Source organism: Giraffa tippelskirchi, chromosome 10 (genome assembly GCF_054371585.1).
Source record: "Giraffa tippelskirchi isolate mGirTip1 chromosome 10, T2T-mGirTip1v1.2.pri, whole genome shotgun sequence".
Classification (NCBI taxonomy): Eukaryota; Metazoa; Chordata; class Mammalia; order Artiodactyla; family Giraffidae; genus Giraffa; species Giraffa tippelskirchi.
The window spans coordinates 23,014,793-23,027,908 of record NC_137284.1 but is presented as its reverse complement, the minus strand read 5'-3'; the positions used below and the strand labels follow the sequence as shown (position 1 = coordinate 23,027,908).

At 48.3% G+C, this 13,116-nt stretch overlaps 1 long non-coding RNA gene across 1 annotated transcript; it reads left to right on the top strand.

The window, feature by feature from the left end:
• The first annotated feature begins 536 nt into the window (after positions 1-536).
• LOC145523432 (uncharacterized) lies at positions 537-12,596 on the top strand. The gene is made up of 2 exons (XR_014066550.1): positions 537-717; positions 11,570-12,596. It is a non-coding gene; the product is annotated as an uncharacterized LOC145523432 (long non-coding RNA).
• The last annotated feature ends 520 nt before the right edge of the window (positions 12,597-13,116 follow it).

Below are 13,116 nucleotides of genomic sequence, written 5' to 3'. Positions count from 1 at the left end.
AAGCCAAAGCTTAGAGAGGTAAATTGCTAGAAAATGATAGCTCCTGTTTGATGGCAAACCTAGTATCTTTCACACCACACCATGTCTCTGCCTACAAACAGATGGTAAATGGAGGGTATGCCGTTATGGACAACCCCCACCTCTGAGCCAGACAGGAAATCCAGCCAACACAGTTGTTCTCAGTATGCTGGTCTTGGAGATGGGTCTTTAAAGAAACATGCAAAAGTTATTCCCTGCACCCCTACCCTGCCTGTCAGCAGGCATGTTTCCTGGTGGGTGGGAACCGTGGAAAGATGAGAAGGGGGGTAATTGGCACAGCTGGAAGGCAAGCAAACAATGAAGCTGGTGAAAGGTTGGCCCGAGTCTCTCTTGCTGATGGAGGGTATGTAAAATATAGAAATAAAAATTACACAACTGAGCTGTCTCCTGGGAAGATGATGGCTAATTAGATGTCTCACAGCACACTGGTTCCTCAGCACAGAGCAATCTGCACCCCCAGCTTGCCATCCCCAGCCACGAGCCAGGCATGATGCCCAGGGACACAGCCGTCTCCTGGGACGCTGGCAGTCACCAAAGCCACTGCTCAGAGGTCACTGTTCAGATACCACCTCCTATGCTGGGGCTTTGCATTCACCACTTGTTGAATACAAGTCTCTTGTTAAAATCCTGAAAGTTTAATGCTGGGAGGGTCCTCAATTGCTGTCTGAGGAAGTAGAGGTAAGGCGGTGTGTGTGTGTGGGGGTTATATGAAGACCCTAGTCTTAGTGGGGAGGTGAAAGGTGGGCGGTGACTCCAGAAACAAAAGGAAAGCTAGCCCTAAACCCAGAGAGAAGGAACTGTTTTTGCTTTCTCCTTACAAAGGCACTTTCTGGGGTGAAATAGAGGAGAAATCCTATCTTCTCGAAGCTAGAAAAGCCCTCAGAAAGCATCTAGGCCAGTGTTTTATAAACTTTTTCTTTTGTAAACAATAGGACCCTTTGTTTAAATGCAATTGAGTGAAAACTTAGTAGATAACAAAGAGCAAGGAGGAGTTGCACTCCCAGGAGTGAGAGCCTGCCTGTCAGCCATTGCCCTCTTCTCTTTTTGCCCTGCTCCTACCATGGCAGCTTCCTGGAACCCTAGGGTTCCATGGAATCCAGTTTGAAAACCACTGTTCTTGTTCAACTGCTTGCACGTGAAAAATGAGAGATCTGGAGAAACTAAATGATCTATTCAGTGTCAAAAAACCAGTGAGTAGTAGAGGCAGAACCAGAAATCAGGCTCTCTGCTGTTCAGGCCAAGGATTTTTGGCTGGGCCAGGCAGCTTTTTTTCTGCTCTAAACTACTATGCAGATAGATAAAGATGATATAAATATTAATGATATGTAGATACAGAGAGCTAAAGATAAAGATATGTAATTTATTGAGCATTCTTTGCACTAAGCTGTGTGGGTATATTGGGGACCCAAAGCTGGGAAAACATGGGCCCTAATTCCCAAAGAGGTGGGGAGACCGACAGGGGCTCCAGGATTGCCTCACAGACCAGAGTGCGGAGAGAAGGCAGAGAGGCAGGGAAGTGCAGGGAACGATTCAGTGAACACATGGGGCCTTCCTAAAGTGAGACCAGTCCAGTCTCTTCCCTGCCCAGCTTCCAACTAGGAGGTTTCCATCCCCCCCCCCCACCCCCCCTGCCATTCTGGGGTCTCTTCGGGGGCTCAGTCTCCTCCTTTCCAACAACTGTCCTGATGATGGGAGGGGGAAGTAGGGGGTAGAGCAGGAAAAAGGAAATTAATTCCTCAAGGCTGGGTGTATGTGTGTGTGTGTATATGAGTGTGATGTCCATGTAAGAAAAAAATGCCATTAACATCAAACAGAGAAGCTACTCTGCCTTTTAGGAGAGAGGCACAACTAACTCGGAGGAGTTTTTTCTGACATAGCTTTATTACTAACATTGTTAGCAGTAGTAGTAGTTGCTGTTGTTGTCTAGGAAAATGTCTTAATGGGCCTCTTTGGTTCCTGGCCCGAGAGGGGAAAGAGAGACAAGAGAGGACTAAATTACTCTGTCTTAAGGGCCATTTGGGCTTAGATCCCTGAGAGCTGCAGAGGTCTGATGAGTGCAGGCTGGGGGCTGAGCTCGGCGGAAAGGATTCAGAGTGGTGAGAAAGAGGGGTGTGCCAAGGTAATGAAAACAGAACCCCAAACAGGCAGGGAGTGTACTCTGTGGAGTACACCTGGTTTCTGGGTAAAAAGACCTGTTCTCTGCCCACTCTTATTTTCCACAAAAGCCTGGTGGCCACGAGATTCCATGGCAGTGACATTTGGGAATGAAGATGGGCACTGGAAGGAGGGTCCTAGCCTCAGGTGCTTGGAGTAAGGCCAGGAAGATGGATGCACCGTGAAGGGAGCAGCTGATGCTGGCGATGCTGGGGAGAGGGTGCTGGTCAGAGCGGCAGTGACAGGCCTTGAGCTGTTGTATTTGGAGAGTATAGTAATGGATGCTGCCAGAAGGCCGAATGGCTAGGGGACTTTGATGTACATGGTTATGTGTGTGGAATTACATGTGTGTGCATGTTTATGGTATGCACAGTCACCTGTGTATTTATGGGTATCAATACCTATATGATTGTGCAGGTAACAGAGTGTGCATTTTTGAGTATGAGTGTGTACTCAGTCGCTAAGTCGTGTCCGACTCTTTGCGAGTCCGTGGACTGTAGCCCGTCAGGTTCCTCCATCCCAAGAATACTGGAGTGTTGCTGTTTCTTACTCCAGATCTTCCTGATCCAGGGATCAAACCCATGTCTTTTGTGTCTCCTGCATTAGCAGGCGGATTCTTTACCATTGAGCCACCTGGGAAGGTGTGAGTATGGGTAAATGATGGAAATGATTAAGCTATTATATCCTGTGTATATATGCCAGTGCGTGCACATGGGGCCGGAATTTCAGCTCCTGTGGGTTTCATGTGTACAAATGAATAGAAATTAGCATGTGGCCATGTGGTTGTGGACCTATGAACACATATCTGAGGTTGCCTGTAAGTGTGTCACTGTGTGTGTGCAGGGCTGTGGGGTTATTTGTGAATGTGTGGGACTGTATACTCGGCAAGGCTGTGCACAGATGCACCAGGGGCCCCACGCAGGCCTGGCCGCCCCTGTGACGCATCTTCCTCCCCCACGGGGCCCAGCAGGGCCAGCGAGGTTCGGAGCACAACGGGAGGGGGAGTGGATGTTCCCGGCGTGCTCGCCCCAGAGCCCTGTTCCTTGCCCAGGAACATTCCCGATTTCCCATTCCTGGGAAGGAACATAATGTCCACTGGCGCCTCTCCCGCCTGACGAGTCCAACTCCCCGGCTGCCTCGGGCTGCAAGGCACTTCCTGACCAGGACAGCGAGCATCCAGGGAGCCAAAACCCCAGGGGCAGAGTGGGAGGGAGACGCACCGGCTCCAAGGGTGTCAGCAACAGGAGACCCTCCCCGGGCATGATGAAAGGAACCCTCATTCATTTTCATGGTGTTTGCCCTGCGCCAGCCCCACGCAGAGCTTTTCACAGGAGTAAACTCATTTCCACCTCCCCACAGCCTCCATGGCCACGAGTTACCATTATCTCATTTGGAGAAGAGGAAAGAGGTTCAGGTTAAGGGACCTGTCTCAGATGGCACAGGCAGTGGGGGGATGGAAACCTCGGTTCCCCGGCTCCAGAGCCCAAGTTTTCACCCTGCAGGCAGGACGAGCCGTCCATCTGGCCATCATCCTCAGGGCACAGACAGGAGACTGAGGGGAGACTCCTCCTCACCCCAGGAGGAGCCCTTCTCTCACCAGGCTTCCTTCTGCTCCCTCCCAGGTACCTCTTAGAAGCCCTGGAAACAGGTAGGCTGTCACTGTGGCAAGTGACTTTGGAGACAAATATGATTAACTCTCCACTTGGGAAAAGGCCTTGCATAAAAGTCCAGGGCACACTGTCCTCTGCACAAGTTGCCTCCTTTCTCTGGTACTGATGAGGTCAGAATTGCAGCTCCTATGGCCCGTGACCAGGGAACTTCACCACAGAAAACCTTCCACTCCCATGGCCAGCATGGACCCCAAGCTGACAGAGCCCTGGCCCAGCACACACATGAGTCTTTTGGTCCTTAGCTGATCCTACACACTTCAGCCAGTCTTGCCTTCTTCACACACCCCTTTTGCATGTGAGGGCCTACTATATGCCAGGCCTTGTGCTGAGTCCTTTCAGGTCATATGTAGCATGTATTCTACTTTCCATTGACTGTCTCATTTCATCGCCATAACTTTATTATAAGGTTGATGTTAGTCTTGTTTTGCAATTAAGGAAACTGAGGATCAGAGAGGTTAGGTAACTTTCCAAAGGACACACAGCTTATAAAAACTGAAACCAGAATTTGAATTTGGACTTGATTCCAAAGTCGATGTGTTTAATAATTAAGTTATCACCCCCACAATACTACTGTAAGGTAAGAAATATTTAGCCTTGGATCAGACAGGGCACAGATCTGTTAGGTAACTTACCCCAGAATACATAGCAAGTGACGAGCAGAGATGAATATGAACTCAGGTCTGTGAGAAGCATCATTGTGCTTCTGTGCACGGATACCTGGGACCACATTATAAGAATGTGGGCATGTGTGTTTGGGTGTGCATGTTGGTACTGGTGGATCTTCCCATCCTTTTCCAACCCCTTAGCTTTGGAGCCGGGTAGGCTACAGCCCATGGGGTCGCTAAGAGTCGGACATGACTGAGCAACTTCACTTTCACTTTTCCCTTTCATGCACTGGAGAAGGAAATGGCAGCCCACTCCAGTGTTCTTGCCTGGAGAATCCCAGGGACGGCAGAGCCTGGTGGGCTGCTGTCTATGGGGTCGCACAGAGTCGGACACGACTGAAGCGACTTAGCAGCAGCAGCAGCAGCAGCTTTAGCTAAGATAGTTCTCTCTCCTCCCGTATCCCGGAGAGGACTTCTTCTCACACCACTCATCTCTGTCTCTCTCCCACCCCTAACTCGCCCCTTCTCAGATTTCTCATCATCCTCAGGGGCACCCAAGTACCTACCCTCAGAACCTTGTTCTCCCCAACTTGACTCAGGACTTTTCAGCTAATTTTTTCTTTGGCCCCATCTTCATGTCAAATCTGGGGCTCCCCATTACCATAGCTTACTTAGCACATGGCCAGACCCATGGGAGAGACTCAGATTGTACCGATTGCTTCTTCTAGTGATGAGGATTGGCCTTGAGTCCCCAGGGGCCCACCCATCCATCCAGCAAATATTTATTAAACACCCGCTATGCTCCAGGCAATGTTCTAGGTACTTATTTACATCAACAAATAAAACCAGACAAAAACGCCCACCCTTATGGTTCTTATCATCCAGGAGTGAGAGAAATACAAAAATAAGAAATAAATTACAGAGTAAGTTAGAAAATAGCATAGGGTAAAAGGAGAGTCTGAAGCCCATTGAAAAGTTGACCTTTAAGCAAGACTTGAAGGAGAGAGTGAGCTAGGCATGTGGATATCTGTGGGAAGAGTACTCCAGGTGGAACAAACAGCAGGTGCAAAGGTCCTGAGGTGGATGTGAGCCAGTGTGGTTGGAGACCTGGGGACAGCAATGGAGCAGCAAGTCAGATCGTATAGGCACTCACCGGCTACTGTAAGGACTTGGGCCTGTACTCCGAAGAGGAAGAAGACTTTAGACGTTCCCCCTACCCCTGCCTCCTGTCCCAGATCTTTGTTTTGCTGTATTTTTATCCTTTAGGTCTGGACCAAAGCTATCTCTTCAGGGAGGCCTTTCCTAGGGCCACCTTTTGTAAGTGGTATCCCACATCTCAGGGCTTCCCCAGTGGCTCGGTGGTAAAGAATCCACCTGCCAATGTCAGAGACACAGGAGAGACAGAGGAGCCTGGTGGGCTACAATCCGTGGGGTCACAAAGAGTTGGACACGACTGAAGCGACGAAGCACGCATGCACCCCACATCTCACCGTTCACTCTTTATCACACTGCCCACATTTAACCTTTTTCATGTCCTAGAAGTTAGCTGGTATGCATTTCCTTGGTCCCTGTGTTTACTTTCTCTCTCCACACAAGAAACCGGAAGTTTTTTGAGGGCAGGACCCGTGTCTGTCTTATTTAGCAAGGAGTCTACACATCCTAGAATAGTGTCCAAGCATCATGCAGGGAATGAAGCAACCTGTTACCCTCATGGCCAGCCTGCTAATAGCTGATGCGCCCGGGATGGGATCCCTGCTCATGAACCTGCTCCTTTTGGGAAGGCAGGTACGTGTTTTCTGCAGAAACTCCATCCTCCCCCTCCTCCAGTTGCCTTAAATGCCCCCAAACACTGACTAATGTGAAATATGAAGGTTTAAGCCAGCAAAAAGAAAACATTTGGGAAGCTAAGCCCTCCTCTCTGCCCCTCAACTAGGTCATAAAATAAAAAGCTTTGTTCCTAGAAATTCATAGCATTGCATTGCTATTCCTGTCATTAAGCTGTTACCCAGAAATTCCACACAGACAAGAGGACTGAAAAGGGACAGAGAACCTGTGAGGTTGTCTCCACAGATTTTTATGGTTTAGGCTCCTGAAAAAGCCTGCAATGTAATGTTATTAGACTTACTTCAAAGATGAGGAAACTGAGGCAGAAGTTCAGTAACTGTTCCTGTCTCAATATTATACGATTAGCATATGACAGAACCAGGACACCAAAGGCTCATGCTCTTTCTATACAGGCTTCCTCAGTGTCTCAGCACTAAAGATTCTGCCTGCAATGCAGGAGACGCAAGTTCGATCCCTGGGTAGGGAGGATCTAATGGAGAAGGAAATGGCAACCCACTCTAGTATTGGGAGTGTCCATGGGAAATTCCATGGACAGAGGAGCCAGGCGGGCTACAGTGCATGTGGTCACAAAAAAGTCAGAAACGACTTAGCTCTTTCTATATGCCCGTGCTAATGTAGCTTCAATTCAGCATGAAGATCTATTCTTCTGAGGATTTAAAAAAGACAAGAAAAGGAAAACAAGAACAATAAGGAACCTGTCTCCACGAGACTGGAGTTGGCTGAGAGCTGGCTCAGCCCTCAGGCCAGAGGAACTGTCCTGAGCCCAGGGCTGCCCAAGCAGGAACACCCAGCCCCGTGGATCCCAGACGTGGCCCTGGAACACGTCCCCCACCCCCACCCCATCATCCAGAGCCCTGGAGGGGCCCTGGGGTCCGCTCGCCGCCTGGGTGCTACACCGGGAGTCTCTGCTGCCCGCCCGCCTGCCTTCCAGACTAAACACTCCCATGCCCGGCTCTCCCTGCTTGGCCGGGCCAAAGTATCCTAGGAGAGTCTCAACAACATGAGTGAAGGATAGTTTACACGTGTCTCTGGACACCCTGGAGAGAGACACGGGCATGTACACAGGCTCACAAACACACACGCGCAGGGGAAAGTGAGCCTCTGGACACTGCCTGGGGGAGGCAGAGAAGCCCAGAGATCCACAAACACCACACACATACACACACACACACACACACACACACACATACACACACACACCCCGAAAGGCAGAAATGGTTCTCTTTGCATACTGGTAAATAGAGGCGGGCTCACACTAAAATATACACACATAAACAGCCAGATGCCACGGGCTCTGAGCTTCTGAACACCAAGAAGGACACATAGGCCTAACTGGACACACACACACACAGGGTGCAGGGCTGTATTTTGGAAAATAAAAAGGGAAAAAAAAAGCTTGCCAATGTTTCCACTGTGCGCTGCTTATAAAAATTCTGTAGCCTGGGGAGACGCCCCCTAAGCCGTGGAGCTGTGTGTGGGCTGTCAGATAAAGTAGGGAGTGTAAAAGCAAACAGCTCAGAGAACATGCTGGCGGAGAGGCCAGCGTTCTGCTGATGGGGCTGGGCTGGGGCTGGCAGAGGACAGGGTCCCCCAACAGCTGGTACGGAGGTAGCTAGAGCCTCCAGTTGAAGGGCCTATGGGTTTAGTGTCCTGAAAGGTAAAACAACAAACCAAGCCTACTCTAATGGTTGCTTTGCCAAGATGCAGAGCAATAATATTCAAAGCACATCACCTGGCACATCTCAGGGACTCAGTACATGAAAACTATTATAATTAGGCTTATGGGTGATAGATATGTGAATCATTCCATTGCCACCTTCAATGCTGCCCCTTTTAGAGCTGATTCATTATAGCACTGTTTGTCTCAGAAAATTTTAATATAATACAGTATTATAGATACATGCTATATTATATAAAATACATATATATTATAATATATATATAAATATTGCATTTGTAATAACAGTAAGTGCAAAAACAACAGACATCATTTACTGAATAGTCATGCAGTGCCCTACATTGTCCTAAGTGCTTTACCTATATTATCTTATTTGACTTTTATGACAGCCCTATGAGGAGGTACTATGATTGTACCCATTTTACAGATGAGGAAATAGAGGCACAGAGGACTTAACCAAGTTACCTAAGTGGAGTTTGAATATGAGCGCAAGTCCATTTAAATGCTGAAAAACTCAGGGTGTGTGTGTGTGTGTTTGTGTGAGAGTATGTGAGTGTGTGTGTGTGTGTGTGCTTGTTGTATATAGTTATTGTCGAGGGAAGTCAGCCAGCACAGTCAAGTGAGCACTAGCAGCCCCAGCGTCTCAGACCATGACTACGAATTGCCCGTTCAGAGCTTTCCTTGGTTGAGAGCACACAGCCATCTGGCGCCTCCACCACTGTCTGTCTCTCCTGTGGGCAGTATTTTGAGGATGAAGGAATGGAACAGGAGGTGGCCCAAAAGTCACAAAGGAGAGGATCATGTTGGATATTAAAAACAAAAATTTTATAGTGGCCAGAAGGGTCTTTAAGGAGAAGTTCCAGAAAACAGAGGGCACATAGGGATTGGGGGAAGTCCTGACCATAATCCTCACTGTGGCCTGGAGGGCTTGAGCATCTGCTGTATAGAAGGTGCTGGGGGAGGTTCCGGATGCAGACTCTGAGGAGACCAGGAAAGTCACGGCTACACAGCAGTCACCCCCACTCAGCATGACCTCTGCCGCCCGGCCATGGAGCTGCGTGCCCCTGGACACCAGTATCCAGACACGCACCCATCAAGCTAACAAATGAAGTGAAAGTCTCTCAGTTGTGTCCAACTCTTTGCAACCTCATGGACTGTATAGTCCATGGAATTTTCCAGGCCAGAATACTAGAGTGGGTAGCCTTTCCCTTCTCTAGGGAATCTTCCCAACCGAGGGATCCAACCCAGGTCACCTGCATTGCGGCTGGATTCTTTACCAGCTGAGACACAAGGAAAGTCCAAGAATAATGGAGTGGGTAGCCTTTCCCTTCTCCAGCAGATCTTCCTGATCCAGCAATCGAACCAGGGTCTCCTGCATTGCAGGCAGATTCTTTACCAACTGAACTATCAGGAAGCTGACAAGAGAGTGCATTTAAAAGACAGTGGGATGTCAAGAGCAAATCCCATTGTAAACTAGAAATTTTGGGTGATCACGTTGTATCAGTGCAGGCATTGTAACAAATGCACCACCTGGGCAGGATGCTGGTCACAGGAGAGGTTGTGAGTTAGACACGGGGGACATAGGGGTATATGAGAACTCTGTACTTTGCCATTATTTTGCTGTCAACATAGAAGTGCTCAAAAGATACATTCATTAGAGAGAGAGATCTGTGCGAGCCAAAAGAAAGACACAAACCACTCCAAACCAGACGGTTTCATCTGTGCTTTGAGCAGCCAAGGGGTTTCTGGAAGGTGCCTTATGGGCCACCAGGTGCAGAGGCTGGAGCAGAGAGGAACAGAGCCAGCAGACCAGCAGGATTTGCCTCCTGCTACATCCCCATCTATCCTACCAGAGCCGCCCTGCTTCCATTGCTTTATGAACTGGGGTGCTGCCTAAACTCTGGTTGAAGAAGGTTGTGCAGCTGGTCGTGTTTTAAAGACGCCTGTTTCAGGGACTCAAGCACAGGTGAGACCAGAGTTTCTCTTCTTATCTGTACAACCTTGCAGTTTGCAAAGTCCTTTCTCCCAACGACAGGCAGCTCACCTTCAGATCCTAGTTCCAGGTGGGGAATGTAGAAAGTGCTCAATAATCTATTGCATGAATGAATGAGTATTACCGCAAACCTAAGAGGTGAGCAAGGCAATTCTGGTTTTACCCATCTTACATTACTTTCATTGAGGTGCTTACAGTGGGTCAGGTACTATGTTTGTTGCTGCAAATGAATTAACTTATTTGATCCTCATTACAAATCTTGTAGGTAAGTGATACGCTTATTGATGAAAATTGGGGAACCAAGAAGTTTGCTAACTTGCTGAAGGTCACACAGTTAGTAAACCGCAGAGATTCCAACTCTGGCAGTTTGGCTCTTATTCACCATGAAAAGTTGTTTCAGACTCAGAGAAACCTGGGCTGGGAGAGTTGTAGTGGCTTCTCCAAATCCTAGGGAGGCTCAGACCCCAAGCACAGCTCAGCTGCCCTTCCACCTCATTAAGGCTTTGTTACTGGGCAGACTTCTGGGCAGGGCATGGGATGGCTGGTTCCCCATCACCTAGCAAACAACAGGACACTCCCAGCCTGGAGGCCAATGGCAGAATTGCCTGGGAGATCCATCCATACCCAGGGCCTGTCTGATGTACAGATGGGGGCAGGAAAGGAAACAAGGAGGCATACTCAGAACAATAATTTTTAAAGCAAGATTAAAAACATGATCTCTAAAGCCTCCCATTCCATCCACATCCTCAGCTCCAGACACTGGGTGGACCCTAGACACTTGTAGAACTTTGACAGCTGAGTCCCTCTGATCCAGGAGGGGGTTGGCCTGATTCAGGATGGAGACAAGATGGTGCGTGATATCCAGGCACATAGGCAGGTAGGTTCAGGTTCTTTCCACTGCCGTCATCCATCCACCTACCCATTCAACATCCATTCATCATCCATCCGTCCATTTATCCATCTATCCACCATCTATCATCCAACTATCATTCATCCATCTATCTTTCCATCCATCTATCTGCTGGGACTACAAAGAATAAGTCCCCACATTCAGCTCTTCTTAAGCTGACTGACCCCTGGGCTTCCTCCCAAAGGCTGAAGGCCACTGTGTGAGAATTGGGTGTGGGCAGGCTGTGACAAAGCTCTCCAAGCAATGAGACATTTTCCCTGTGAGAGGTTATTTATGTTATGTGTGTATTATAAAGCAAAAAGAGACTTATAAAACTTTGAAGGGAGTTCATTTCATAGAAAGCTCAGAGTCACAGGTAGCATATGTGAACCCATGGATATATCATTGCCCTGGATATAATCTGATTTCCCCTCTCTAATGTCTGCTTTACTCTGACTTCCTTGACTATCTATAGGTTATCATTTTACATTAGCTTATATACTGTAAGCTTCCTCAAACCCTTTTTGGAATAAAGTTGAATCAGGAAGGCCATTTATACATAAAAGGCCAAACTCAGTTTACCTCATGTGTAATTTAAACCTACCAGCGAGTAGTAGTAGCTCACCCCACTGAGTTCTCCCCACTCATCCTCCAGCAGTCCTGCAGGCCAGGAACTGATGTACCTCCATTTTACAGGGCACTGCAGCTGGGGTCTCCCCCTCAGATGCCCCAAATCGGGTCTGACAGTTGCTTCGTGAAGGGCCACATCACGACTCATCGGAAAAGTCCCTGATGCTGCGGAAAGGTCCAGGGCAGGAGAATAGGGCGTCAGAGGAAGAGATGGCTGGATGGCATCACCGATGCAATGAACATGAACTTGGGCGAATTCCAGGAGGAGGTGAGGGACAGGGAGGCCTGGCATGCTGCTATTTATGGGGTCGCAGAGTCAAGCATGACTGAGTGACTGAACAACAACAACAAACTTGAGTTTAAATCTTTGCACTAGAGCCCCTGTGGACAGCCTGAGCTGTGCCTTCTCCCTTCCTCTCAGCTTTTGAGGGTAGCGGGAATAGGATCTTTGAGGACACAGAGGCTCACAAGGCTAAGAATCAATTGTTCAAGGGATCCTAGACACTGAATGGTAAAGATCCCCGTTAGATGGGTAAGTGGATGCATGGATGATGGTTGGAAGATGAATGGATGTTGAATGGGTAGGAGGCTGGATGAGGCTTTCAGGGCTCAGGTCTTCTGCTAAGCCCTTAGGGGTGCCCAGAAGGGAAGACACAGTCCCCGCTCTCAAACAGCTCAGTGCCCTCAAAAGGAGACCAATCTGCAAATCACCAGTCACAGCAGCAGGAGGAATGAGGCATCTGTGGCTCCATCTTGTCCTTAGGTCTTTGTCCATGCTGTTCCCTCTACTTATAACACCTTTCCTCCCCTCCAGTCTCCCTTCAAATATCTCTCCTCTCCACCCCACCTCCCACTCCTTCTCCTCCCATACTCTCTTTATCCAAGTCTTCCTTGTCTTTCTACATACCTGGTCTTGACACATTTTGCATTTTCTTTTTCTCCCTCCCCTCCTTTCCATTTTGTCAACTTTCACCTTCGACTTTTGTACCAGTTTTTATACTTGGAATTTCTTCCTTTTCTTTTATAGTAATGAAAATGACTAAAAACACGTCTGTGGTTACTAAGGAATAAATCTCATGTGTTATCTGCTTTTACAAAGGCCTATGCTATTGTGGTAAGCAGACTCATAGCCCTCTAGAGGCCCTGGAATCTGTGAATATGTTCCTCTATACAAAAGTAATTTGGTAGATGTGATTAAAATAAGGATCTTAAAACAGAGAGATTAGCTCAGATTGCCCAGGTGGACCCAATGTAATCACAAGGGCCCTTAAAGACAGAAGAGAGGCCAAAGAGGGGGAGAAGGAAATGTGACGATGAAAATAGAGGTCAGAGTGATGGGATTGATGGCCAGTTGGGGGCCACCAGACAGGGAATGCGGGAACCCTATGAAAACTGGGTGGGAATTCCCTGGCAGTCCAGTGGTTAGGGCTCCATGTGCTCAGTGCCAAGGGACTAGATTCAGTCCCTGGTCAGGGAACTATGATCCCACAGACTGAGAGGCAAAGAAAGAAAGAAAGAAACTGGAAAATACAAGGAAAGAGTCTCCCCTACAGCCTCCAGAAGCCCTGCTGACATCTTGGATTTTAGACTGACCTCCAGAAGATAATAAATTT